This window comes from Triturus cristatus, chromosome 4_2, assembly GCF_964204655.1.
Source record: "Triturus cristatus chromosome 4_2, aTriCri1.1, whole genome shotgun sequence".
Taxonomy (NCBI): domain Eukaryota; kingdom Metazoa; phylum Chordata; class Amphibia; order Caudata; family Salamandridae; genus Triturus; species Triturus cristatus.
The window spans coordinates 966,527,454-966,554,950 of record NC_140586.1 but is presented as its reverse complement, the minus strand read 5'-3'; the positions used below and the strand labels follow the sequence as shown (position 1 = coordinate 966,554,950).

Below are 27,497 nucleotides of genomic sequence, written 5' to 3'. Positions count from 1 at the left end.
AGTTACCTATTCTAGCTAAATGGGTCAGGACAGGTCTCTCAATAAAGTCTCCCGAGTCGCCGTGCACACGATCAGCATCGATCCTCACGAACATAGGTTCAGGAAGAAGTGGCCTTAGACCCTCCCTAGTCTAACATTATTTATAATAAAACTTGCCAAATAAAAGTAACAAACAAATACTAAACGTCCGTTGAGCCGCTGAGCAGAGCGAGCAGGAAAGGATGTCGCTTGGCAACATTTAGAAAACCTCCGCTCAGAAAAATCACAAAAATAAAAACACGGAAGAAGGAAACTCGAGCTGAGGGAACGATACATTTATGAATGCTCTTCCTTGGTACCATAGTGAAGCCACCGCAAGTTATCTCAGTTCATTGTGGCTTTATTCTTTTCCAAGGACAAATGAAAGCAACCCGGAGCTGCCGTCCTCACGGAAACTTTTAATTCAGACAGAGGCTGTGGTCAGGTGACTTCCAACCATGTTCAGCAAGGCCTCTTGTCAAATCTCAGTCACTCGAGTGCAGGCTGTAAATAGCGGCCATCTTGGTTTAGGCCAAAACGGACCATCTTAATTAAAAGAAACACAAAACAACGTTACCACATCGTAATGATTATACAGTGTTAATCCCCACTAATACCCTTATGTGTATGTAATTATCTAGCCATCTGCAACATAAAGAAGCATTAGAGCACGTTATTTTAAAGCGCAAACACGAAACAAATAGCACTTTTACGACACTCATTTAATTAATTTGCTCACCAATTTAGTTCACGTATTAATAAAGCAACATAAATGCATTCCCGCGTGTAATTTTCTCTTCATTAGTAATGTTGGTTAATCAAGACTTTCAACAAATTTAATATTAATGATTATAAATTAGTAATTTTAATCATGACATATAACATAAACTGGAGTTTAAATCTCAATAAATTTTCAATAGAAAACCCTGCTCCAGCACCTGCAGCTCTCCGGGCCCATCCTGCCCCTCTCTGAGCTCTGTATACAGCTCTCAGGGCCCACCCTGCCCCTCTCTGAGCTCTGCATACAGCTCTCCGGGCCCATCCTGCCCCTCTCTCAGCTCTGCATACAGCTCTCCGGGCCAATCCTGCCCCTCTCTCAGCTCTGTATACAGCTCTCAGGGCCCATCCTGCCCCTCTCTCAGCTCTGCATACAGCTCTCCGGGCCCATCCTGCCTAACATCCTGGCTGTAGACGCTCTCTGGCTCAATCTGGCACTGCAGTGATTAGTGCTGTGCATCCATGGGGCAATAATCATGTGTCTTTGAGGGGGGTCAAAGTCACCACATGGCTCAAACAATGAAATCTTCTCCAATTATTTTGGTCTTTCATCTTCAGGTAACCATACATACAACTAACCGTGATGTACTTTAATTGAAAGATGGTCATACAATCATGCAAGTTAAATTGATAGAAAAATGTGCTATTTTTTCATTTACGTCTCCCTTATGACAACTTAATTGACTCAACTGGTTAATGCAATCACTGCAGGGGTGTGTGTGTCTGTGGGTCTGTGTGTGTGTGTGTGTGTGTCTGTGTGTCTGCGTGTGTCTGTGTGTGTGTGTGTGGGTCTGTGTGTGTGTGTGTGTCTGTCTTCTGTCTGTGTGTGTGTGTCTGCGTGTGTCTGTGTGTGTGGGTCTGTGTGTGTGTGTGTCTGTCTGTCTTCTGTCTCTGTGTGTCTGCGTGTGTCTGTCTGTGTGTGTGTGGGTCTGTGTGTGTGTGTGCATGTGTGTCTGTGTGTGTGTGTGTGTGTCTATCTGTCTATGTGTGTGTCTGTGTGTGTGTGGGTCTGTGTGTGTGTGTGTGGCTGTCTGTCTGTCTGTCTGTCTGTGTGTGTGTGTCTGCGTTTGTCTGTCTGTGAGTGTGTGGGTCTGTGTGTGTGTATGTGTCTGTGGGTCTGTGTGTGTGTGTCTGCGTGTGTCTATGTGTCTGTGTGTGTGTGTGTGTGTGTGTGTCTGTGTGTGTCTGTCTGTCTGTGTGTGTCTGTCTGTGTGTGCGTTTGTGTGTGTGTGTGTGTGTGCGGTTGCTAAGGGGATGCTGACACCTGTCCTGCTGTATTCACAGTGCTGTGAGGTCCCAGCCTGCAGTTGAAGCGCTGTGAATGTGCAGCACTAGTCTTAGAAAGTGTCTGCAGATCACCGACCTTCCATTTCAATGATTTTTCAGCAGCCTCTCGTTTCTCAAAGGGAGTCATGTTTGATATGTATGTGTCTTTGTGTGCACGTCATTGCTTGGTTGTGCATGCGCTAAGGTGACACTCTGAGGTCACACTCATATAAGCACCGACACCATGAACATCTCACACACACACACAGACACGCAGACAGACAGACACACACACACACACACACACACACACACAGACACAGAGACATACACACAGAGACATACACACACACACAGACAGACACAGAGACATACACACACATCTCACACATGGCACCCTGAAACCTTGGCAGCTCTGCAGTGTGGACTGATAGGTGGGCGGTTAGTGTGTGTCTCCTCAGGGATACAGCTCTCTGGGCCCACCCTGCCCATCTCTTAGCTCTGTATACAGCTCTCCAGGCCCACCCTGCCCCTCTCTCAGTTCTGTATACAGCTCTCCGGGCCCACCCTGCCCCTCTCTCAGTTCTGTATACAGCTCTCCGGGCCCACCCTGCCCATCTCTTAGCTCTGTATACAGCTCTCAGGGCCCACCCTGCCAATCTCTTAGCTCTGCCTACAGCTCTCAGGGCCCACCCTGCCCATCTCTTAGCTCTGCATACAGCTCATTCGAGCAGTAGCGGACCCCTCCCCCCAGCGCCTTGAGACCCTACCGGGTGAGTAGTGCGCTATACAAATGATGGGATTAGATTAGGGAAACAAACAGGATATTGACTTGTTCTGCTCCTGTTGAAGCCTCACAGAGCATCCATGTGAGGCCCTGTCATGGACTGTGTGTGTCTTAAAAACATCCATGTCTGTGACATCTAAAATCCAGCTCTTTATAGGGACCAATGCTTGTTTCTGTTAAATGTATTTACTGCTGGAGCCTGGAGGCGGCGGTCCCGTCAGCGGCCACCAGAGGGCGCTCCTCGCCTGCTGATGAATCCACGGAGCTGCACATGGGATGAAAAAGAGAAGGGTTTCCTCTTCCGGGTCAGCGGCGGCAGAGACAGCAGCAGCAGCGGCGGTGACATCACTTCCGGCCTCTGCAGAGGAGGGAGGACCCCCTGTTTGTGTGTGCAGTTATCTTCATCCTCAGACCCTCACAGACCCCAGATCTCCCCCTGCCCCCCTCAGACCCCAGATCTGCCCCTGCCCCAGCCTTCCCCCAGACCCCAGATCTGCCCCTGCCCCAGCCCTCCAGGAGGAGGCGAGAGCCTGGACATGTCTGCACAGGTCTCTGCTCAGGTAGGAGATTGTCAGCACATTCTGCTGTGTTTGTAGAAATAGACTGAATAATCCTGGAGGGAATCTCTGCAGGAGCCGGGCTGAGCTGGGCTCTTCTATCTGGTGGGATCTGGGGGCTGAGCTGGGCTCTTCTATCCGGGGCCTCTGGGGGCTGAGCTGGGCTCTTCTATCCGGTGGGATCTGGGGGCTGAGCTGGGCTCTTCTATCCGGGGCCTCTGGGGGCTGAGCTGGGCTCTTCTATCCGGGGGCCTCTGGGGGCTGAGCTGGGCTCTTCTATCCGGGGGCCTCTGGGGGCTGAGCTGGGCTCTTCTATCCGGGGCCCTGGGGGGGCTGAGCTGGGCTCTTCTATCCGGGGGCCTCTGGGGGGCTGAGGTGGGCTCTTCTATCCGGGGGCCTCTGGGGGGCTTTCCTTCCACCCTGGGGTGTTTGTGGGCATCATTTGTGTTACAGAGGGGATCTGTGCAATGCACTGCATGTTCTGCACTGTGAGGAATCTGTGCACTGCACTGCATCTTACTGCACTGTGAGGAATCTGTGCACACTGCACTGCATCTTACTGCACTGTGAGGAATCTATGCAGGTTTCTGCTCAGGTAGGAGATTGTCAGCACCTTCTGCTGTGTTTGTAGAAATAGACTGAATAATCCTGGAGGGAATCTCTGCAGGAGCCGGGCTGAGCTGGGCTCTTCTATCCGGGGGCCTCTGGGGGCTGAGCTGGGCTCTTCTATCCGGTGGGATCTGGGGGCTGAGCTGGGCTCTTCTATCAGGGGGCCTCTGGGGGCTGAGCTGGGCTCTTCTATCTGGGGGGGGGGGGGGCTTTCCTTCCGGCCTTGGGGGGGGTTTGTGGGCCTCATTAGAGTTAAAGAGGGGATCTGTGCACTGCACTGCATCTTACTGCACTGTGATGAATCTGTACACTGCACTGCATCTTACTGCACTGTGAGGAATCTGTGCACTGCATCTTACTGCACTGTGAGGGATCTGTGCACACTGCACTGCACCATGAGAAATCTGTGCACCTGCACTACTCTTTACTGCACTGTGAGGAATCTGTGCACTGCACTACTCTTTACTGCACTGTGAGGGATCTGTGCACGTCACTACATTTTACTACACTATGAGGAGTCTGTGCACTGCACTGCATCTGACTGCACACTGAGGGATCAGTGCACTGCACTGCACTATTAGGAATCTGCAGAGGTTTCTGCTCTCTACGAAATCCGTGTGTTCTGCATTGGATCTTATTGCACTTTGAGAAATCTGTGCACACTGCACTTGTTATTACTACTTTATTATACTTTTTGTCACACCGGCAGCGGAGACTTATCCCGGGGCGCAGCACATGTTCGGAGGGTCCTCACTCTATTAGACATGACGACAGCCTCAGGTTCACCACTTGACTTAGTCTTATTGCACACTCAGAACGCGTTTGACTGCGCGTCATGGGAGTTGTATGGGCAGTGCTAGAGGGAAAAGGTGTTGGTAACAGCTTTGTTCAAGCCATCAACTCCTTATATAAAACACCAAGGGCTGTTGTGCGAGCAATGGGGCAGGAATCGGAAGGTATAAGAATTTCAAGTTGTCTGAGGCAGGGATGCCCCTGTTCGCTGTTGTTATTTGCACTACATATCAACCCTTTTATAGGGAAATTGGAGAAGAGCGCATTTAAACCTATTATTTTTAATCCGGTGGAGTGTAAGGTTCTTGCGTGTGTGGAAGATAGCACAGTGGTAATTGCTGATCCATCTTCCTCGATACCCAAAATTGAAGCTTTGGCCAGGCACTTTGGGCTGAGCCCCGGATATAAATTGAACAAGAGTAAAACCCAGATTCTATGTATGGAGGGAATAGGATCCTGCGATTCAAGGGTAGCATCGAGTGTGGTATGTTTTGGTGTTACATTACAGTAGCCCTGGATAAACTGGTGGAAATGAATCTGGCACCAATATTAGATGATATCAAAGGAGATCCAGACAGAATAGATCATCTGCATTTGTCATTATACGGAGAGGGTAATGTGTTGAAAAGGACCATCTTGAAGGTGCTTTATATTGTCCGCTTGAAATCAATACAATACGGTTCTCTAGGCTGCAGAGTGCCTGTACTAGAATATTATGGGGCTACCGGAGACCGAGAAGGGCGGCCAAATATATGATTCTGCCAAAGCAATGTGGGGGTTGGCCGGTTCCCAACTTCTTGTTTTATTGCTGGGCATGCATGTTGCAGCATATGGGTATTCTGGTTTCAGCGAGTTCACGCGGGATCGACGTGGCAGAAACTCCGACAATATATGAGGTGATTTTGGGGAGTGAAGTCGAAGGGTGCCGTGTTAGAAACGTGGAGGCTAGTTATTCTAATAAAACAAGGTTTAAGGTCCTAAAGGCGGTTTACCAGGTCTGGGCTCAAGTCAAGCAGAAATTGGGTATCCCTAGGGTCAGTCTACATGCACCGTTGAGGGCCCCCTCGATTCTCCCATCAGTGTTTCAAGATGCAATCACATTTAGATGGGCTCAAAGGGGCCTTAGAGTTCTGGAGATATGTACAAAGATGGAGATCTTTGCTCTTTTGCCAAGTTGATTCTTTAGGTTTCTGCAGCTTTGAGATTTTCTATTTAAGAACATGAAGGATGCAAAGGCAATGAAAAAGATCCTTGTAGTCGAAGCAATGAGGCGAAGGGACACGATCGGTGTAATCTACGACCTATAAATGCAAATGCTACTAGATGACCTAGAATTGCAAAACTCTAGGTGGGAGGATGGACTGGGCATCGAGGGAGTAGATATTCAGGAGTCATTGGGTTTAGGTAATAAAGTGTTTTTAACGGCCAGTTTAAAAAGCCATAATTTTAAGACTGTTTTTAATCTGTATCATATTCTGGCGAAGGTAGCAAAGTGGGGGGTAAGGTTTGGGGGCAAATGCAATAAGTGTGGGTTGGAACTTCCTGATACTGTCCACATGTTTTTCTCATGCCCCAAATTGGATGGATTCCTGCAGGAGATTGTAAGATTTATGGGGCAAATTGGTGGTGGCAAGGTCCAAATTAATTCTGTGAGGATGATCCTGGGGTGATTTACAGTACTGAAGATAATGGTGTTGTAAAGCAAGAGGCATTTCTACTATTTCTGGCTATGGCTGTAGCCCGTCTATGCATCGCGACACATTAGCTAAGCCCCGACCCCCCAACCTTTGCAATTTGGCAATCAAGGTTGTTAGCAATATACCACATGGAAACCTCTCTGTACAAATGCAAAGGGCATAGGAAACAACAATGGGGGTCCAGGATATGGGCCCCATTACTACCTGGTTGGAGGATTAAGGAGGGCAGAAGGACAGATAAACCTTCAGGCTACTTTGGGGTTCCATCTGGGTCTCCGTACTGGTATATTACTTCTGGCGTTAAATATATTCGGTCATTTTGCATGTGCACTTTATCAAACTTCTTTTTATTATTGATTTTTGTCATCAATGCTTGAAAAACATTCAAAGCATGAAGACCATCGTATCATCTTACATCGCTATTTCAAGAGACAGTTTTCAAAAACAGTCCTGCCCCTTTTGCCATGTTCCATCGCATTGTCTTTACAAGCTCCTGCCCCTCCCTCCCACTCCGCCCTCCCTCCCTGATCTATGCATTGTCTTTACATGCTCCTACCCCTCCCTCCCACTCCGCCCTCGCTCCCTGATCTACGCATTGTCTTTACAAGCTCCTGCCCCTCCCTTCCACTCCGCCCTCCCTCCCTGACCTACGCATTGTCTTTACAAGGACCTACCCCGCCCTCCCACTCCGGTGTCCCTCCCTGATCTACGCATTATCTTTACAACTCCTGCCCCTCCCACTCCGCCCTCCCTCTCTGATCTACGCATTGTCTTTACAACTCCTGCCCCTTCCTCCTACTCCGCCCTCCCTCTCTGATCTACGCATTGTCTTTACAAGCTCCTACCCCTCCCTCCCACTCCGCCTTCCCTCCCTGATCTACGCATTGTCTTTACAAGCTCCTGCCCCTCCCTCCCACTCCGCCCTCCCTCCCTGATCTACGCATTGTCTTTACAAGCTCCTGCCCCTCCCTCCCACTCCACCCTCCCTCCCTGATCTACGCATTGTCTTTACAACTCGTGCTCCTCCCTCCCACTCCGCCCTCCCTCCCTGATCTACGCATTGTCTTTACAAGCTCCTACCCCTCCCTTCCCCTCCGCCCTCCCTCTCTGATCTACGCACTGTCTTTACAACTGCTACCCCTCCCTCCCACTCCGCCCTCCCTCTCTGATCTACGCATTGTCTTTACAAGGTCCTGCCCCTCCATCCCTGATCTACGCATTGTCTTTACAACTCCTGCCCCTCCCTCCCACTCTGCCCTCCCTCCCTGACCAACGCATTGTCTTTACAAGCTCCTGCCCCTCCCTCCCACTCCGCCCTCCCTCCCTGATCTACGCATTGTCTTTACATGTTCCTGCCCCTCCCTCCCACTCTGCCCTCCCTCTCTGATCTACGCATTGTCTTTACAAGCTCCTGCCCCTCCTTCCCACTCCGCCCTCCCTCTCTGATCTACGCATTGTCTTTTTTTTATGCTCCTGCCCCTCCCTCCCTCCCCCTCTGCCCTCCCTCTCTGATCTACGCATTGTCTTTACAAGCTCCTGCCCCTCCCTCCCACTCCGCCCTCCCTCCCTGATCTACGCATTGTCTTTACAACTCCTGCCCCTCCCTCCCACTCCGCCCTCCCTCCCTGATCTACGCATTGTCTTTACAACTCCTGCCCCTCCCTCCCTCCCACTCCGCCCTCCCTCTCTGATCTACACATTGTCTTTACAACTCCTGCCCCTCCCTCCCACTCCGCCCTCCCTCCCTGATCTACGCATTGTCTTTACAAGCTCCTACCCCGCCCTCCCTCCCTGATCTACGCATTGTCTTTACAAGCTCCTGCCCCTCCCTCCCACTCCGCCCTCCCTCCCTGATCTACACATTGTCTTTACATGCTCCTACCCCTCTCTCCCACTCCGCCCTCCCTCCCTGATCTACGCATTGTCTTTACAAGCTCCTGCCCCTCCCTCCCACTCCGTCCTCCCTCCCTGATCTAAGCATTCTCTTTACAAGCTCCTACCCCTCCCTCCCACTCCGTCCTCCCTCTCTGATCTACGCATTGTCTTTACAAGCTCCTGCCCCTCCCTCCCACTCCGCCCTTCCTCCCTGATCTACGCATTGTCCTTACAAGCTCCTACCCCTCCCTCCCACTCCGCCCTCCCTCTCTGATCTACGCATTGTCTTTACCAGCTTCTGCCCCTCCCTCCCACTCCGCCCTCTGTCTCTGATCTACACATTGTCTTTACAAGCTCCTACCCCTCCCTCCCACTCCGCCCTCCCTCCCTGATCTACGCATTGTCTTTACATGCTCCTACCCCGCCCTCCCACTCCGCCCTCCCTCTCTGATCTACGCATTGTCTTTACCAGCTTCTGCCCCTCCCTCCCACTCCGCCCTCTGTCTCTGATCTACACATTGTCTTTACAAGCTCCTACCACTCCCTCCCACTTCGACCTCCCTCTCTGATCTACGCATTGTCTTTACAAGCTCCTACCCCGCCATCCCTCCCTGATCTACGCATTGTCTTTACAAGCTCCTGCCCCTCACTCCCACTCCGCCCTCCCTCTCTGATCTACGCATTGTCTTAACAAGCTCCTGCCCCTCACTCCCACTCCGCCCTCCCTCCCTGATCTACGCATTGTCTTTACAAGCTCCTACCCCTCCCTCCCACTCCGCCCTCCCTCCCTGATCTACGCATTTCTTTACAAGCTCCTGCCCCTCCCTCCCACTCCGCCCTCCCTCTCTGATCTACGCATTGTCTTTACAAGCTCCTGCCCCTCCCTCCCACTCCGCCCTCCCTCCCTGATCTACGCATTGTCTTTACAACTCCTGCCCCTCCCTCCCACTCCGCCCTCCCTCCCTGATCTACGCATTGTCTTTACAACTCCTGCCCCTCCCTCCCTCCCACTCCGCCCTCCCTCTCTGATCTACACATTGTCTTTACAACTCCTGCTCCTCCCCCCCCACTCCGCCCTCCCTCCCTGATCTACGCATTGTCTTTACAAGCTCCTACCCCGCCCTCCCTCCCTGATCTACGCATTGTCTTTACAAGCTCCTGCCCCTCCCTCCCACTCCGCCCTCCCTCCCTGATCTACACATTGTCTTTACATGCTCCTACCCCTCTCTCCCACTCCGCCCTCCCTCCCTGATCTACGCATTGTCTTTACAAGCTCCTGCCCCTCCCTCCCACTCCCCGTCCTCCCTCCCTGATCTAAGCATTCTCTTTACAAGCTCCTACCCCTCCCTCCCACTCCGCCCTCCCTCTCTGATCTACGCATTGTCTTTACAAGCTCCTGCCCCTCCCTCCCACTCCGCCCTTCCTCCCTGATCTACGCATTGTCCTTACAAGCTCCTACCCCTCCCTCCCACTCCGCCCTCCCTCTCTGATCTACGCATTGTCTTTACCAGCTTCTGCCCCTCCCTCCCACTCCGCCCTCTGTCTCTGATCTACACATTGTCTTTACAAGCTCCTACCCCTCCCTCCCACTCCGTCCTCCCTCCCTGATCTACGCATTGTCTTTACATGCTCCTACCCCGCCCTCCCACTCCGCCCTCCCTCCCTGATCTACGCATTGTCTTTACAAGCTCCTACCACTCCCTCCCACTTCGACCTCCCTCTCTGATCTACGCATTGTCTTTACAAGCTCCTACCCCGCCATCCCTCCCTGATCTACGCATTGTCTTTACAAGCTCCTGCCTCTCCCTCCCACTCCGCCCTCCCTCCCTGATCTACGCATTGTCTTTACAAGCTCCTGCCCCTCCCTCCCACTCCGCCCTCCCTCTCTGATCTACGCATTGTCTTTACAAGCACCTGCCCCTCCCTCCCACTCCGCCCTCCCTCCCTGATCTACGCATTGTCTTTACAAGCTCCTGCCCCTCCCTCCCACTCCACCCTCCCTCTCTGATCTACGCATTGTCTTTACAAGCTCCTGCCCCTCCCTCCCACTCCGCCCTCGCTCTCTGATCTACGCATTGTCTTTACAAGCTTCTGCCCCGCCCTCCCACTCCGCCCTCCCTCCCTGATCTACGCATTGTCTTTACAACTCCTGCCCCTCCCTCCCACTCCGCCCTCCCTCCCTGATCTACGCATTTTCTTTACAACTTCTGCCCCTCACTCCCACTCCGCCCTCCCTCCCTGATCTACGCATTGTCTTTACAACTCCTGCCCCTCCCTCCCACTCCGCCCTCGCTCTCTGATATAAGCATTGTCTTTACAAGCTCCTGCCCCTCCCTCCCACTCCACCCTCCCTCCCTGATCTACGCATTGTCTTTACAACTCCTGCCCCTCCCTCCCACACCGCCCTCCCTCCCTGATCTACGCATTTTCTTTACAAGCTCCTGCCCCTCACTCCCACTCTGCCCTCCCTTCCTGATCTACGCATTATCTTTACAACTCCTGCCCCTCCCTCCCACTCCGCCCTCCCTCCCTGATCTACGCATTTTCTTTACAAGCTCCTGCCCCTCACTCCCACTCTGCTCTCCCTTCCTGATCTACGCATTGTCTTTACAACTCCTGCCCCTCACTCCCACTCCGCCCTCCCTTCCTGATATACGCATCGTCTTTACAAGGTCCTGCCCCTCACTTCCACTCCGCCCTCCTTCTCTGATCTACGCATTGTCTTTACAAGCTCCTGCCCCTCCCTCCCACTCCGCCCTCGCTCTCTTATCTACGCATTGTCTTTACAAGCTCCTGCCCCTCCCTCCCACTCCGTCCTCCCTCCCTGATCTAAGCATTCTCTTTACAAGCTCCTGCCCCTCACTTCCACTCCGCCCTCCTTCTCTGATCTACGCATTGTCTTTACAAGCTCCTGCCCCTCCCTCCCACTCCGCCCTCGCTCTCTTATCTACGCATTGTCTTTACAAGCTCCTGCCCCTCACTCCGCCCTCCCTCCCTGATCTACGCATTGTCTTTACAAGCTCCTGCCCCTCACTCCCATTCTGCCCTCCCTCCCTGATCTAAACAAAAAGTGAACTAGGAAAGAAACAAAAGTCAAACTAGGTCCTCAAATGAGAGTCGGCTGTGTACCAGGATCTCCAGGATTTAAACAGATCTTAGCATGTGATTCAGGGCTAATGAGCCCCCGGGGTTTGTTTGGGTACTTTGTGAGGGGGTGTTCAATATTGGAAGAGGTGTAATGCTTGCATCCATGATGGACAGGCTATTAGTGGCAGACCTGTAGAAAGGTAACTAATTAAGGATCCCCATGTATACTCAAACATTTTAAAGTTGTCCCTGAAAGTATCACTCATCCTCTCTATTGTGACCGCTTGCCACAGTCGGGCATGCCATTGGGTCTGAGTTGGTGCTTCAGGTTTCTTCCAAGCGGCCGCTACCACTATCTTTGCTGCCCCAGATATAGCCATAGAATACCTTTATCTGCGTTTGTTTGGTATTTCAGGGATTCAGATCTAAGCCCCAATAGTGCAAAGGTCGGTGTGTCAGGGATTGGGTACCCAAAGATATCTTTTATCTATGCCAAGATTCCGGACCAGAAGGGTGGAACGTCGGACAGTTCCACCAGATGTGGCGGAAATCGCCCAGGAGGCCACATCCCCTCCCGCACAAGTAGGGTGTATTTGGAAAGCATTTTTTCAGTTTTTTCGGATATAAATAACAATCATATAGGATTTTGTAATCTGCTTCCCGGAGACCTAAGGAATGGTTATGTCTGTGAATGTCCTTCCAAAGCACTCACCATGCTCCTTCTGAAATTTCGGGACACAGGGTGCGTTTCCAAAAAGCAATATGGCGGCCGGTTGTGAGTGCATTGAGCAGAGTAGAAGATCGTATAAAAAAGCTATTATGCCCTTAGTGCCCTTGGTCATCTTCACAAAATTCTGTCTCTTTTGTGTTGGGGTGGGGGGCATTGATATGCACATTGAAGGCAGCTCCTCCATCTTTTATAAAAAGAAAATTCAAAAAAGAAAATCCCAGGGGCCTCCTCACCCCGGGGGTGAGTGGGGGCAGAAAGACTGTTACTAGTTTTTGGGAGGGGTGGTGGCATTGTTGTTCTCATTTAGGGCAGCCCCCACCCCTAATCATTAAAAGAATCCCTGGTGTCTAGTGTGCTTTTTGCCACCCACCCCTCGGGGATGGCAGATTGGGGGCTAGCTTAAGCTATCCAGCAAGACCAGAACTCTAGGAAGCGAGCCGCTTCCTTAATTTCAGATGCACTCACTCCATGAAAGTGTTCAGATCAACTCAAAAAGTGTCTCTTAGCTAAGTTCAAATTTCATCTGTATTTTAAGACTGACCCCTTGGAGATGCAGGGTTTTTCCCACTTTTCATCCCGTCTTTTCTCCTCTCCGCCTCCTTTCTTTTCTGCCATCTGAATATATTCTTGTCCCAGTATGCACTTTCCATGACATGTTGCATGAATGCTCAGGATTTGCCCAATTTACTATGGGGGGAGCAAAAGCCCTTGACCAAGGACCTGCTCCCCCCCTTCCTGGTGTCTAGTGGGTGGATTGCTGCTTGGGGATCCCCTAGCAGGGATCCAAACGGGAGGGTTACCATTGGAAAGGGGTGATTCTCCCCTTTCCAATGGCACCCCTCCCGTGTGTTTTGGTGCTCGGTGGGCTAAGATAGCGCCACGAGCACCAAGCACTGAAACTGAAACGAGCTGATCAGCTCATTTCAGTTTCATATGCAATGACATCTGCGCGCCATGCGCGGGATCGTTGTTACATATGAAGAACAAAAATGCCTCAGACGCTTGGAAAAAAAAAATAAGGAAACTGCAGAGGAATTCTGCGTTGGTGTACCACGGACGTAATGGTTACATCCACGACACACCAGCACTGCAGCCATGGACGTAACCTTTACGTCCATGGCATGGAACCAGTTAAAGGTTCTTTGTCGCCTCTTTCATGGTTTGTGCGTTTGCCAGATTAACCATCCTTGTTTAAATCACTTGATGTGTAGAAGTTTCTTAAATGTTTGACACATGTTCCCTCCCAAGCCATTTGGGATGACACAGTGAGACCTTAACTTGGGCCAGATGTTCTTCATGTGCAGGCCTTTCGAGCCAATGCAAAGCAGCTCATTGCGTCTTCTAACTTTCAAGACCGTTTCTTCTTTGTATTCGCTTCAGCTCACAGCATGAGGGAACTCCAGACTCTTTTAGTACAACTGCTCCACACCAACATTTATCCAGAAATTCTGGTGCTGAGGACCTGGTCGCCTTTTTTAGGTCGAGCCTAAAGTCAGCTCGCAAGTGCTGCCCTAGGGAAAATCTGGGGTAGTTCAGTAGGTGAGGGAAGCCCTGCCCACTCCCCTGCCCATATTTTTCATTGGCTTGTGTCTGTGTCCTTCCTAAATGCTGCCTTCCGATTGGTTTATAGGCTTGTTAGTCTCTCCTTATGAGGGCCATGCTGTCAGTTGTATCCCTCCGTGGCTACTGGCCCCTTTACTTCGAGTGTTGCATGGTATGTGTGATTGAGATTGTGACCACTATTTTTACTGCACTCCCGCTGTCCCTTCTCGCTCCCCCCCACTCCAGCTGTCCTTGCTTTCTCGCCCTCCTGACCTGTACTCCCGCTGTCCGTGCCTTCTCGATTCTCCCCGCCCCAGCCGCACTCGCGTTTGCAATGCAATGAAATAGGCCTCGCATAAATACGAGTCCTATTGCAGTGCAAATGCTTGTTTTTGTAACTTTAATTCAAAGCGCAGCGCCCTCTTCAGGGACACCTCGCTCTGGTTATTTATCTATTTATTTTAACTTAAATTCAAAGCACAGCGCCCACCTCAGAGACACCGCGCTCTGGTTATTTGTTTATTTTTTTAGCTTAAATTCAAAGCGCAGCGCCCGCCTCAGGGACACCGCCATCTGGTTATTTTTTCTTTTTTTTTAAGCTTAAATTCAAAGCGCAGCGCCCGCCTCAGGAACACCGCACTTTGTTTTTATTTATGTATTTATTTTTTATTTAAGCCTAGTGCTTAGCTGCTGCACGCCCCGCCAATCTGTAGTGCAGAGATACCGACTCTGAACTGAGTGACGGGTTGACTGGGAGGAACCAGCGAGTCTGTCCGTCCGAACAACGTGTTGCAGTAAATAAACATACCAGGGAGCCCTGTTTTTCTGTCAGTGGAGTCCCACTGAAGTGTAAAACCCAAAGTTTGCTTCTCTGAAGCACGCCTGTTAGGTCTCCACGGAAGGCTGTCTTTTATCATCTCTGGCTGGCTCTCGCTGGCATTCTGGTACCTGGAAGTGATGTCTCGAAAGCACCGTTTCTTTCACGTGGAATGCAGCGCTGTTGATGGACAACATTTCAAAACCCACTTTTGCTCTGACTGACGGTATTGTGTAATGGTGTTGTTGTTTGAGCCAGGTGGTGCTTTGTGTAAATCAGACGCTTGCAGTCGGACTGCAGTGTTTATCGTACAGAATTGTTTCCTCCGCGCTGTTGCACGCGCACTCAACAAAGAGGGTATTTTAAAGATACCAGGAACTCATTGCACTGAACCCCGTTGTGAGAAGGTGGCCTGGTATATGCTGTCCACTAGTTATAGTGGGCACCCTGTACCAGTCCAAACAACCCCTTATTGTTTATTCTCTGCGAAGGGTTTTGAAGAACAGGAAAATTGGTACTCAGGCAGGTAAACAGTAACGTATAGCGAGAGAAATAAAGAACAATAGCTTCACGGTGCAACCAGGTCAGGGGAAGTCCCAAAACCCCTGTGTAAGGTGTGGGCTAGACACCCATACCAAAACAATTACAAACAAGTCCTGGGCACAGATTTAAGAGACATTTACAGTTTGGGAATCAAGAGTAGGTCAACACTGGTGGTTCTGTAAATGTTGTTTTAATGCAAGTTGAAATCGTCAAAGCAAAAACGCCAGCCGACACGTGTTTCGTCAACAGGTAGTTACCTGTGATTCTTCAGGGCTGATGGAAGCGATACGGTTGAGCATCGAGATGTCAGTGAAAATTCCAAAAGGATTCGAAGGGTAGAAATCGGGTGTCGAAATGATAATTCAAGAATGAAAGAGTCACACGGGCGGGTGTGTCCGTGTATCAGTGGAGCCTGGTGCAGGCGGGTCCAGTTCGTAAGTGTCTCGCTGCCGAAATATTTATAGGTTAAAGACAACCTTTATTGAAATCTATCCTAGTGGTAACTATGGAGAGCAGCCTTCAGGCTAAGTCTTGAAGGAATGTAAAGCAGCTTGGTTTACCAGAATATAACCTCTTGAATGACCAAATGAGAGGAGAACCACACAAGGTATATATCAAATATATGTATTTATTTCTAAACACTCCCTACTATCCTCTTTATGAGATTAGAGAGCAAGGTACACAATATTAAAGCACTAGAACAACAGTAAATAGCACAATACACAGCGGGCTCCAGGGGGAGACCAAACCATATTGTAAGAAAGTGGTCTAACAACCCTGAATTGACTAGACACAGTGCATAGAGCACGTAGAATTGTTGGGACCCCAAGGAACCACCCAAGGTAGTGACACAGGGGACCCAAGGGGGACGCATGCAGTGTGAGAACACAGCCGCGAACTCCGTACAATCCTATGGGAAAGACGCGGTTGGAATTTTAAGGCTTAAGGACACTTAGGAGAGGACTTTGAGCAAAGTCTTTTAAACTTAGAAGGTTCTAAGGCCAGCACCCATGCGAGCACCGGAATACTCGTGTTACCTAACCCAGAGAAGCCAGGTGCATAGGTGTCAAATGGTATTGGGAATCTTCATTGTTTTCAATGGCGTTATGCTGCAAAGTGCTGCTGCCGTGAAGGAGGAAAGGGTCCGGTGTGATCCAAGCCTGGATTACAGCTGAGAAGAACCTGAAAGCAGAGGGAGCAGAGTCTGGGTCTTTTGCCTGTGACCAGGGGCTCGGTAGACAAATGCCCACCGATGTCAGGTGCCTCAGGTGCAAAGAGGTGAAGCTTGACTCTGCAGCAACAGGGAACAGGAGACGTCAACGATGGCCAAAGTCCGCAGACGAGCTGTCCCACGAAGGATGTCGAGTGCTTTGTTGGTCAGTGTCCGGATTGGGGACAAACAAGCCTTGGCAACGGCAACCCACGCGGTCAGAGAAAAGATGCTTCGGTGTGGACCAGCAAGGTCCTGGGGACTCCCCATGCTATGGAGAGTCAGGGCACGTCAGGAGCAACCAGGTAAGCCCACTCAAAGTTAAAGTTCCCTTCTCAGGGACCCACAGGTCGCCGGACCAGGGATCGCGAAAGGGCCTTGAGAGGAATCACAAAATTCTAGCCCACGGAACACTCGTGGAGTGTAGGCCAGTAATCTTCGGTGGAAACACTGCTTGGGGCTTGGACTACAAGTAGCCCAAAGCACAGCCTGAGGGATCGCCAAAAAACATATGCTGCTGCAAATGTGCACGGTGTCCAGGGGTTCGGGTTGCACTATCCCCACAAGGGCTGCGGGTCTCAGGTTTGCTGAGAGCACTGGTCGGCCTCAGGAAGCTTGGGAACCCACCTCCTGTGTTGCAAAATCTTCAGAGTTTGTCAGGAGCTGTGTAGATGCAAACCGGTCAGATGCGTTGCGGTGCCTGCCTTGCCGGGGAGTAACTCCTTTACTCCAAGGGAGATTCTTCAGTCGTCCAGCAAAGCGTAGATCGTCAAATGATACTTGGTTTCTGTAGCAGAGTGTAGTCCAGGTAAAATCGAATGTCCTGTAGTCAGGAGTTCCTACTTTATACCCGAGGAAGGGGTGGGACAAACTCTGGGGACCCACCTTTGAGAGGGTCAGGACAGAGGGGTGGCTACACCCATGTCCTTTGTTCATTTTCGCACCAGAGCAGGAGCAAATGGATCTGACTGTGATCCTGCTGATCAGGACCTCAGTTTTTCTGCTTTCTCCCTAAATTGGTATTGCATGGACTTTAAGTACGCTCCAGATTGGATCCTGAGGTACCCTTATCAGTACCTAGTATATGGTATGCTATGTACCCAGGGCATAGGTACCCCAGAGGCCTCCCAGGGGCTGCAGTATGTATTGTGCCACCCCTGAGAGACCATTCAAAATGACGCCACAGGTCTGCTACAGCACCCTGTGTAAGGTGGTGCATGCACCCCTTACTTAGATGTAGGTTCAGAATATCTATATATCTATCTATCCTATATCACTGCACATATAAACCTATCAGTCACACCTATGGCAGGCCTTATCAATCCTGAAGGCAGGGTGCTGGGTTTTATGTGAGAGGGTGCACCTGCATGGACAGAGCCCCTCTGCAGCCTTCGGAACCTATTTTTGGGGTTGATTGTGATGCAGCCAACCATATATACTTGAGTGCAGTATAACCTCGCGGTAAATGCTAACTTCAAAACGGCTGCATGAAAACATGTTGTGTTTGGTGTCAAACACCTTGGAATCCTACCTCCCCGCTAGTAACTGGCAGGGGAGGTATGATTCCACCCTCCTAGAGGGACAAATGTGACCTACCGGGCTACCCGGTACCAACTTTCATGCTTTAGTGTATTGGGGCTGGGTGGATGCACCCCAAGAGTGCTTTGAGGTATGCACTGGGGGCACATTTGGTGTCCCTGTGCATAGTCCAGCTCATACCGGTTGCTACATGCTGGTATTTCATTATTTAGTGAAGTCCATACAGAATGCACTGGGGGTGTTTCACCAATGTAGTTTTGGCTTCAGTGTCACGAAAATCAGCCATACTTTTGTGTTCGTGGTTGGACGGGTAGATATCTTTTTGGGGTGGGTGGCTGGGGGGAGAGTTTTCTTAATAGAGAAGCTTGTAATTTCTTGAGACAAGCAAGGAGGCTTTCTGTGCTAAACCCTGCCAGCCCCACGTGACCTTCTGAGCAGCTCACAGTGCAGCGCCTTCTTCAGGGAAACCGCGCTCGGGTTATTTATTTATTTTTTTAAAATTAATTTCAATTCGCAGCGCCCGCATTAGGGACACCGCACTCTGGTTATTTGTTTATTTTTTTTACTTAAATTCAAAGAGCTGTGCCAGCCTCATGGACACCGCGCTCTGGTTATTTATTTATTTTTTAACTTAAATTCAAAGCACAGCGCTGGCCTCAGGGACACCGCTCTCTGGTTATTAATTTATTTTTACTTGAATTCAAAGCACAGCGCCAGCCTCAGGGACACCGCACTCTGATAATTATTTTTTTTTTTTAACTTAAATTCAAAGCGCAGCGCCCGCCTCAAGGACACCGCGCTCTGGTTATTTATTTTTTTTTTACTTAAATTCAAAGCGCAGCGCCCGCCTCAGGGACACCACGCTCTGGTTATTTATTTATTTTTTTACCTTAATTTCAAAGCGCAGCGCCCGCCTCAGGGACACCGCGTTCTGGTTTTTTTTTTTTTTTTTTTAGCCTAAATTCAAAGTGCAGCGCCCGCCTCAGGGACACTGTTCTCTGGTTAATTTTTTACTTTTTTTTAACTTAAATTCAAAGCGCAGTGCCTGCCTCAGGGACACCGCACACTGGTTATTTATTTATTTATTTTAACTTTAATTCAAAGCACAGCACCCACCTCAGAGACACGGCGCTCTTGTTTTTTTGTTGTTTTTTTTAAACTCAAATTCAAAGTGCAGCGCCCGCCTCAGGGACACCGCGCTCTGGTTATTTATTTATTTATTTTCACTTAAATTCAAAGCACAGCGCCTGCCTCAGAGACACCGTGCTCTGGTTATTCATTTATTTTTTTAGCTTAAATTTAAAGCGCAGCGCCCGCCTCAGGGACATGGCACTTTGTTTTTATTTATGTATTTATTTTTTATTTAAGCCTAGTGCTTAGCTGCTGCACGCCCCGCCAATCTGTAGTGCAGAGATACCGACTCTGAACTGAGTGACGGGTTGTCTGGGAGGACCCAGCGAGTCTGTCCGTCCGAACAACGTGTTGCAGTAAATAAACATACCAGGGAGCCGTGTTTTCTGTCAAGGGAGTCCCACTGAAGTGTAAAACCCAAAGTTTGCTTCTCTGAAGCACGCCTGTTAGGTTTCCACGGAAGGCTGTCTTTTATCATCTCTGGCTGGCTCTCGCTGGCATTCTGGTACCTAGAAGTGATGTCTCGAAAGCACCGTTTCTTTCACGTGGAATGCAGCGCTGTTGATGGACAACATTTCAAAACCCACTTTTGCTCTGACTGACGGTATTGTGTAATGGTGTTGTTGTTTGAGCCAGGTGGTGCTTTGTGTAAATCAGACGCTTGCAGTCGGACTGCAGTGTTTATCGTACAGAATTGTTTCCCCCGCGCTGTTGCGCGCGCACTCAACCGTGAGGGTATTTTAAAGATACCAGGAACTCATTGCACTGAACCCCGTTGTGAGAAGGTGGCCTGGTATATGCTGTCCACTAGTTATAGTGGGCACCCTGTACCAGTCCAAACAACCCCTTATTGATGATAGGTTAAAGATAACCTTATGTGAAAGCTATCCTAGTGGTAGCTATGGAGAGCAGCCTTCAGGCTAAGTCTTGAAGGACTGTAAAGCAGCTTGGTTTACCAGAATATAACCTCTTGAATGACCAAATGAAAGGAGAACCACACAAGGTATATATCAAATATATGTATTTATTTCTAAACACTCCCTACTAACCTCTTTATGATATTAGAGAGCAAGGTACACAATATTAAAGCACTAGAACAACAGTAAATAGCACAATACACAGCGGGCTCCAGGGGGAGACCAAACCATATATTAAGAAAGTGGTCTAACAACCCCGACTTGACTAGACACAGTGCCTAGAGCACGTAGAATTGCTGGGACCCCAAAGAACCACCCAAGGTAGTGACACAGGGGACCCACGGGGGACGCGTGCAGTGTGAGAACACAGCTGCGAGCTCTGTACAATCCTATGGGAAAGACGCGGTTGGAATTTTAAGGCTTAAGGACACTTAGGAGAGGACTTTGAGCAAAGCCTTTTAAACTTAGAAGGTTCTAAGGCCAGCACCCATGCGAGCACCGGAATACTCGTGTTACCTCACCCAGAGAAGCCAGGTGCATAGGTGTCAAATGGTGGCGGGAATCTTTGTTGTTTTCAATGGTGTGCTGCTGCAAAGTGCTGCTGCCGTGAAGGAGGAAAGTGTCCATTATGATCCAAGCCTGGATTAGAACTGAGAAGAACCTGAAAGCAGAGGGGACAGAGTCTGGGTCACTTGCCAGTGACCAGGGGCTCGGTAGACGAATGCCCACCGATGTCGGGTGCCTCAGGTGCAAAGAGGTGAAGCTTGACTCTGCAGCCACAGGAACCAGGAGACCTCGATGACGGCCAAAGTCCGCAGGTGAGCTGTCCCACGAAGGATGTTGAGTGCTGGGGGGGTTCGGTGTCTGAATTGGGGACCAACAAGCCTTGGCAACGGCAACCCACGCTGTCAGAGAAAAGATGCATCTGTGTGGACCAGCAAGGTCCTGGGGACTCCCCAAACTATGGAGAGTCAGGGCAGGTCTGCAGCAACCAGGTAAGCCACCGCAAAGTTAAAGTTCCCTTCTAAGGGTCCCACAGGTTGCCGGACCAGGGATCGCGAAGGGGCCTTGAGAGGAATCACAAAATTTCAGCCCAGGGAATACTCGTGGAGTGTAGTCCAGTAATCTTCGGTGGAAACACTGCTCGGGGCTTGGACTACAAGTAGCCCAAAGCACAGCTTGAGGGATCGCCAAAAAACATATGCTGCTGCAAATGTGCACGGTGTCCAGGGGTTCGGGTTGCACTATCCCCACAAGGGCTGCGGGTCTCAGGTTTGCTGAGAGCACTGGTCGGCCTCAGGAAGCTTGGGAACCCACCTCCTGTGTTGCAAAATCTTCGGAGTCCGTCAGGAGCTGTGTAGATGCAAACCGGTCAGATGCGTTGCGGTGCCTACCTTGCCGGGAAGTAACTCCTTTACTCCAAGGGAGATTCTTCAGCCGCCCAGCAAAGCGTAGATCGTCGAAAGATACTAGGTTTCTGTATCAGGAGGTTACCATAGACCTATGCATAGATGTATGCTTTGAGAGTTTGATAGGCGTGTGGAGGAGCTTACCACAGGCCTATGCATAGACGTATGGTACGTTTCACTCGTTTCGGTAATTCATTCCTAGACCCGCAATTAACATCGATCGTGGAGTCTATTACCTTCTGCTGCTTACTCCATTTACATATAGTGACTTTCCTGCATGCTGTTACCCTCGCGCCATAATTGGAGCAGCTTACATCACACTTCGATGTGACGATCTTCTGGCTATATTGATCTCCGGACTGCCGGTCATATCGCTGCCCTGTTTAATTCACGGACAGCGTCATCATGCCTCGCTTGCCCTGATGCCACTTGAATTATTCCTTGCTTCCTACATTCACTGACAGTGATCGCTTCTTAATCATCCCTGCGATTACCTCTTGTGATTTATTCGCTACGTTTCTCCAGCACTACCTATAAGTAGTAGCCATTGTCCTGATGATGACCTTTATTCAACAAGGTCGAAACACCGTCGACATTACAGTGTAATCTATGGCCACCTGTTAGACCTGTCAGCCCTAGGGTGGTCTCCCCCTCTATTTTTGATTGTGCCTCATTTTTTCCACCCTCATTTTTATGTTGGACTTAGGTCTCCGGGTGCCTTTTCATTGCCAATCAGTGTTAAGGTGCAGGTACTCCCTTCTCCCAAGATGGCTGCCACAGGCCCCTGCTACTGCAAGTGGTCTTTCTAGTAGCACCCTAGCTGCCAGGAGCTGGCTGGAACCCCACAACAATGTTGCGACACCAGCCCGCCTTTTTTGTCCCATAGGTAGAATGGGGAAGCTCCTGGAATGTGCTGGAACCTTCTAGAAGGGAGGTGGGGTTTTTACTTTTGCCGCCTTGGATAGGGGTCACCTGACCTAGGGCTACTTAACAGAGGGAGGGAACATTTTCTGGTCAGTTGGCCAGTTGGGGTAAAGCAGACCTGGAGGATCCACGCAGGAGTTTTAGGCGGTAGGGCCTAGCCAGGGACTTATGCCTCTGAAAGTGACAGGACTTAGGTACTGCCTTTTAAGTGAATGAGGGATCCTGTACAGCCCACTGATCTAGCCCAGCGGTAGGAGAACCCAGGGGCCATCTGCCAAACTTGACTAGGAGGGAACTAGTCACCAACTCAATCCCTACCCCCAAGGAACAGAACCCCTAAGGGCGCCAGAGACATCTGCGCCATTAAGATTGCTGGAACTTCATGCTGAAACTAAACGCTGGAACTTCATGCTGAAACTGAATGCTGAAACTAAACGCTGGAACTTCATGCTGAAACTGAATGCTGAAACCTAATGCTGAAGCTCCCTATTGAAACCTAAGCTGAAAGTGATTGCTGGACTGCTGGGGGATCAACCAGGTACTAGCGCTGTGACCCCTGCGCTCCCCGACCTTGCCTGGGATCCCCCCGAGTCAGTCCCATATCGGACGCTGAGCGCTGAGCCCGCCGTCGCCCCTGCTTAATTTGTCACCCCCCCCCCCCGGCGCGGGGACCAGAGGCGAACTCACCGCCGCGGCCCATGATCCAGAAGTCTGCCCCTCATCGAACCGGGGCCCGCGGAGAAGCCCGGGGCCCCGCCGCTGCCGTCGCAGCTGCTGCCTGAGTCGTGGAAGGCCGTGAAGCCGGCTCCTGCACCCACGTGACGAGGGCGGACAGCGCGTCGCCACCCCCGCCGCTGAGTGCTCTGACTGCGGGGCCGGAACAGTGAAGATCCCCAGAGTGTCTGCCTGTGGAGGACGCCGAGAGCAAGGTAACCCCCGGGGGCTGGGAGGTAGCGTGGCCGTGCTGAGGCCTTTGACTCACCCCCCTGCTCCCCGGGAGGTCTGAGGAGGACCCGGTGCGCCCCCTAAAGATCGGGAGCGGCACCGCACTACTTGCGACCGCTTCCCGGTGCCCAACCGAGACTCTGGTTCCCCTCCGTGGGATTGCCCCCTTGCTTCTAGACTGCCGCATACAAGGGGACCAAGTGCTTAATGCTTGATTATTACGAGTAGCGCTGTGTTCTTAAGTTCTGCTCTGAAGTGCTTAATGCTTGATTATTACGAGTAGCGCTGTGTTCTTAAGTTCTGCTCTGAAGTGCTTAATGCCTGTTTATTCCGTGTAGCGCTGTGATCTCCACTTCTGCTCTGAAGCGCCAGCGGTGTCATGAGTAGCGGTAAGCCCGCAAGTTGTGCCCTGAAACGCTATTAGTTTCCCAGGTGGGGCGCTACGTTCCCCCGTCCTATGTCGAAGCACTGATAATTCCTAGATACCGCGCGAGGTGCCCACGGCGGATTGAAACGCTAGTGGTGGGAGGGGCGCAGCGCGCTGGTTAACCGCTGTGTTTACCGCTCCCCCAGGTTCGCCAGGTATTGCCAATGGAACTCTGATGAAGCGCTCTTGAATCTGACGCTAAGGTATACAGGTGTTGCCTATTGCATCATAATGAAATGCTGTTGAATCTAACGCTAATGTATTCAAGTAATGCCCATTGCCATCTAATGAACTGCATTTGCATCTAACTGCTTAGATAAACTTGATTGATTTTGATTGAACCTACTGTGTGGTGTCCATTATTGTGTGCGTTTCCTGCTTCAGGGGATGTGTGTGTTGTATGGTCGCTTTACACTTAAGCCTTCGGGTGCCCACCCGCTCGAGTCACGTTACCCCCTTAGGGCCCGGTGACCCCAGGTCTTACATTGCTGGCGAGCGGTGGGACTAGGACCTGTGACCATACAGCACCATCCCGTGAAGCGGAGGGCGCCACAATTAAACGCCTATTGTATTTAAGCTCTGCAACTGTTTATTACTGCACTGATTGTATTCCACTGTCCAGATTGAGGGTGTAAAATCCTGGTTAGCTTGAAACTGTCACCCATATCCTAGAATTTGTTTTCTTCCTTGGTATCTAGGACCCCACCTGTCACGATGGAGTTCCGGTTAGCCGACCTCGAGGGGTACACTGTAAGGCAGCTGAGAGAATTCGGGCAGGGGATGGGGATGCCTGGGGTGCGGAGGGCCAAAGTACCAGAACTCCGTACCGCCTTAAGGGCATGGGTAGAGGCCCACCCAGAGGGGATGCACCTCAGGAGGAGAGCGCCTAGGAAGTACTAGACATACTAAATGTAGATGTGTCTGAAAATGTGGCCCCAGGGAGACGTTCTGGGGCCAGTAGTAGGACAGGGTCTAGGAGGAGCGCGTCTCCAGAGGAGTATGAGGACAGGAGGGAGGAGAGGCAGTTAAAGTGGGAGCTGGCCAAGTTGGAACAAGAGAGAGAAAGGGAATTGGCCAAATTGGAACAAGAGAGAGAAAACAAGAGATGGGCAATGGAGGAAAAGAAGCTGGCGCACGAGCTTCAGCTGAAGGAGTTGGAGCTGCGCGCCCTCCAGTTAAATGCGTCCAATAAGGACAATGGTGGCAGCGTACCAAGAGATCCCCAAGAGTCAAAATGTTATTTGCCAAAAGAAGTCTGCCAATTACACAGTGGGGGATGATATTGCCAAGTGGTTGGAGGCATACGAGGTGGCCTTGACAGCCCATGGGGTACCCGAGAGCAATTGGGGAGGTGGCCTGTATCGCTATATACCTCCCAATGTCAGGGACACCCTGTTATACTTAGCCAAGGCGGATCAGGTCAGGTATGCCTCCATGAAAGAGGCCTTACTAAAGAAATTTGGTCTCAACCCCGAGAGGTATAGGCAGAAGTTTTGTGGCAGCCATAAGCTGTCCACACAGAATTGGGTGGATTTTTTGGACTATGCCCGTAAGGCACTAGATGGTTGGCTGCGTGGCAGCGAGGTTCAGGACTACCAAGGGTTGTACAATCTTTTTTTAAGGGAGCACCTCTTGGATAAGTGCTTTCCAGAGCTGCGCCAACATCTGGTGGACTGCAAGTTAACGGATCCCCGTGAGCTTGCGGAGGAGGCGGATATTTGGGTGAGCACCCAGGTGTCTCACAAGGGCCCCGGGGGAGATGGCTCGAAAGGCGGACAGGGTTTCCCCCAGAAGAAAGAGGGGGGAGATAAAAAGGTGGAGTTCTCGAAAGCCCCCCAAAATAAGTTTGGGAAGGGAGTAGGAACCCCACCCCCGTCCAATTCCACAAAGCCCACTTACCCTGACAGGAGTCAGCAGCCAAGGATTGTGAGGTGCTACGAATGTGGGGAAATTGGACACTACAAAGGAGATCCCAAGTGTTGCAAAAGAGACCCCTAGCCCCAACGGGCGGGAAGAGCCCCGGGGTAAGTAGTGTAGCGCTTGGGGTGGAGCTGCCCTTAGATAGGGAAGGGGAGTGGACAGACCTGACCCAGGTTTCACTCGGGGATAGAGAGATGGTCCCCGTAGTGTCCCTGCCCCCGAACACTGCTAAATATCAGCAGAGGGTGAGAGTTAACGGGGAGGAGGTGGAGGCTCTGAGGGACACAGGTGCCAGCATGACCACCGTAGTGAGGCGGCTGGTATCCCCAGACCAAGTAGTACCCTTATATTCCAACCCTCCTTTTCTAATACAGAATGGCGCTTGTCCGGGTACCACTAGAAAAGTTTGTCCTTTTCGAGAGGTTTTATTGGAGGGCAGAAAGTACAAGTCTGTAGATCTGGTTTGGCGATCAGCATATTCTGACTTCTCACTACTCGTCCCATATATCCTTTTTCTGTCCCGCCAACATAAGTGATACAGATGTACTCCCAAGCTCCTTACGTCTCGGGTGTCACCATCTCCAGAAAATACCCAACTGGCACTCAGTTCCCACCATGCACTACAAGAACCATTAAATGATAAAGGAAGGGTAATATATGACATTCCAGTGTTCACTAAACTTGGCAGGAGGCCACAAACCCAACAGTTTGTTGCATTAGTCGCCAATTGATGTTGGTGTAGCATAGAAACAAATGTATTGTTACGGAATTCACCCCTTCTTGACTCGACATGAGGTGGTAGAGTGACATATGTATGCATTTCAACGGTAACTTTGGTAACAGGCTGCGTAAAAATTGCATGTAGTCCCCATCCTATGCAAGACAATATAATACACATTACAATCAATACTATTAAGACTACTACAAAACGGTTATGCAATAATTTACAATGCTTCGTGTTCATTGTTCGTGTTTTATCCATTCCCTTTTTAACAGTCATTTCCATCTCTAAAGGTTGCCCGTGACGGGAGGTTGCTTCACTCAGCTGTGATTGTCTGTAGTTTTCTTTGCTGTCCTACAAGTCCCACAGGCCTAGAGCCACACCTTGGGTCACAATTCTGAGACTACAATCACGGCCCTGCAACATGTGGAAATCGGGATAAAAGACAAAGTCAATGAGGTACTATTGAGGAATTTCTATTCAACCTGGGCCTCAAATCGTATCTCTGGGAACCACGTACAGTTTGTTCTTGGAAAAGGAGATGTGGTCCAGTAGTGCCCAATTTCGATGTCGGTGCTACGGTTGCTTGGAAGGCCTCGCCGTCGTTTTTCTGTGATCTGGCAGAGTTTAGGTGTGCATCGCTAAACAGTTCAAATCTTGGTATTCTTTCACTTTCAGAATCGCCAATTGGGTTACGAAGCCACTGATCATAAGGCAAAGGTAAGGGCACTTTCTTGCAATGCACCCCATGTACCCAGTTCTTTTTGCCGACGACCATCACGTGCGCGTTGTCAGAAGTACTTGGCGGGGTTCTCTCCAGCGAGGTTCCAAGTTCTTCGACCTCTGGAAGTTTTTAACGCAGACCCAGTCTCCCGGACGTATTGTATGACCAGGATCAGTTGAAGCCTGAGGCAAAGTATCTTGTACCTGTTGGTGAAGGACACGTAGCTTAGTGGTGAGTTCATACAAATAATCAATTAACAATGGATGCTCTATCTCGGAGTATTTCATGGGCCTTGGGACTCCCCAAACATTTGCCGGGCGTCCGAACACAACCTCATAGGGACTAAGCCCCATACGGGAATGGCTGGTTGTTCTGGTTGATAAGAGAGCCAAGGGCAAGGCATCAGGCCAAGCCAGACCCGTGCTGGCTTGAATTTTCGCTAACTTAAGCTTGAGAGTGCCATTATAGCACTCCACCAAACCTGCTGACTGAGGATGGTTTGCTGCGTGGAACTTTTGCTTGATGCCAAGACC

The 27,497-nt window shown here is 50.5% G+C and overlaps 1 protein-coding gene across 1 annotated transcript in view; it reads left to right on the top strand.

The window, feature by feature from the left end:
* Positions 1-3,189: 3,189 nt before the first annotated feature.
* LOC146839162 (uncharacterized) overlaps positions 3,190-27,497 on the top strand; it is a 49,133-nt gene continuing 24,825 nt past the window's right edge. The window contains exon 1 of the mRNA XM_085603161.1: positions 3,190-3,408. The gene's annotated coding sequence lies outside the window, so the exon portion shown is untranslated. The remainder of the gene's footprint in view (positions 3,409-27,497) is intronic.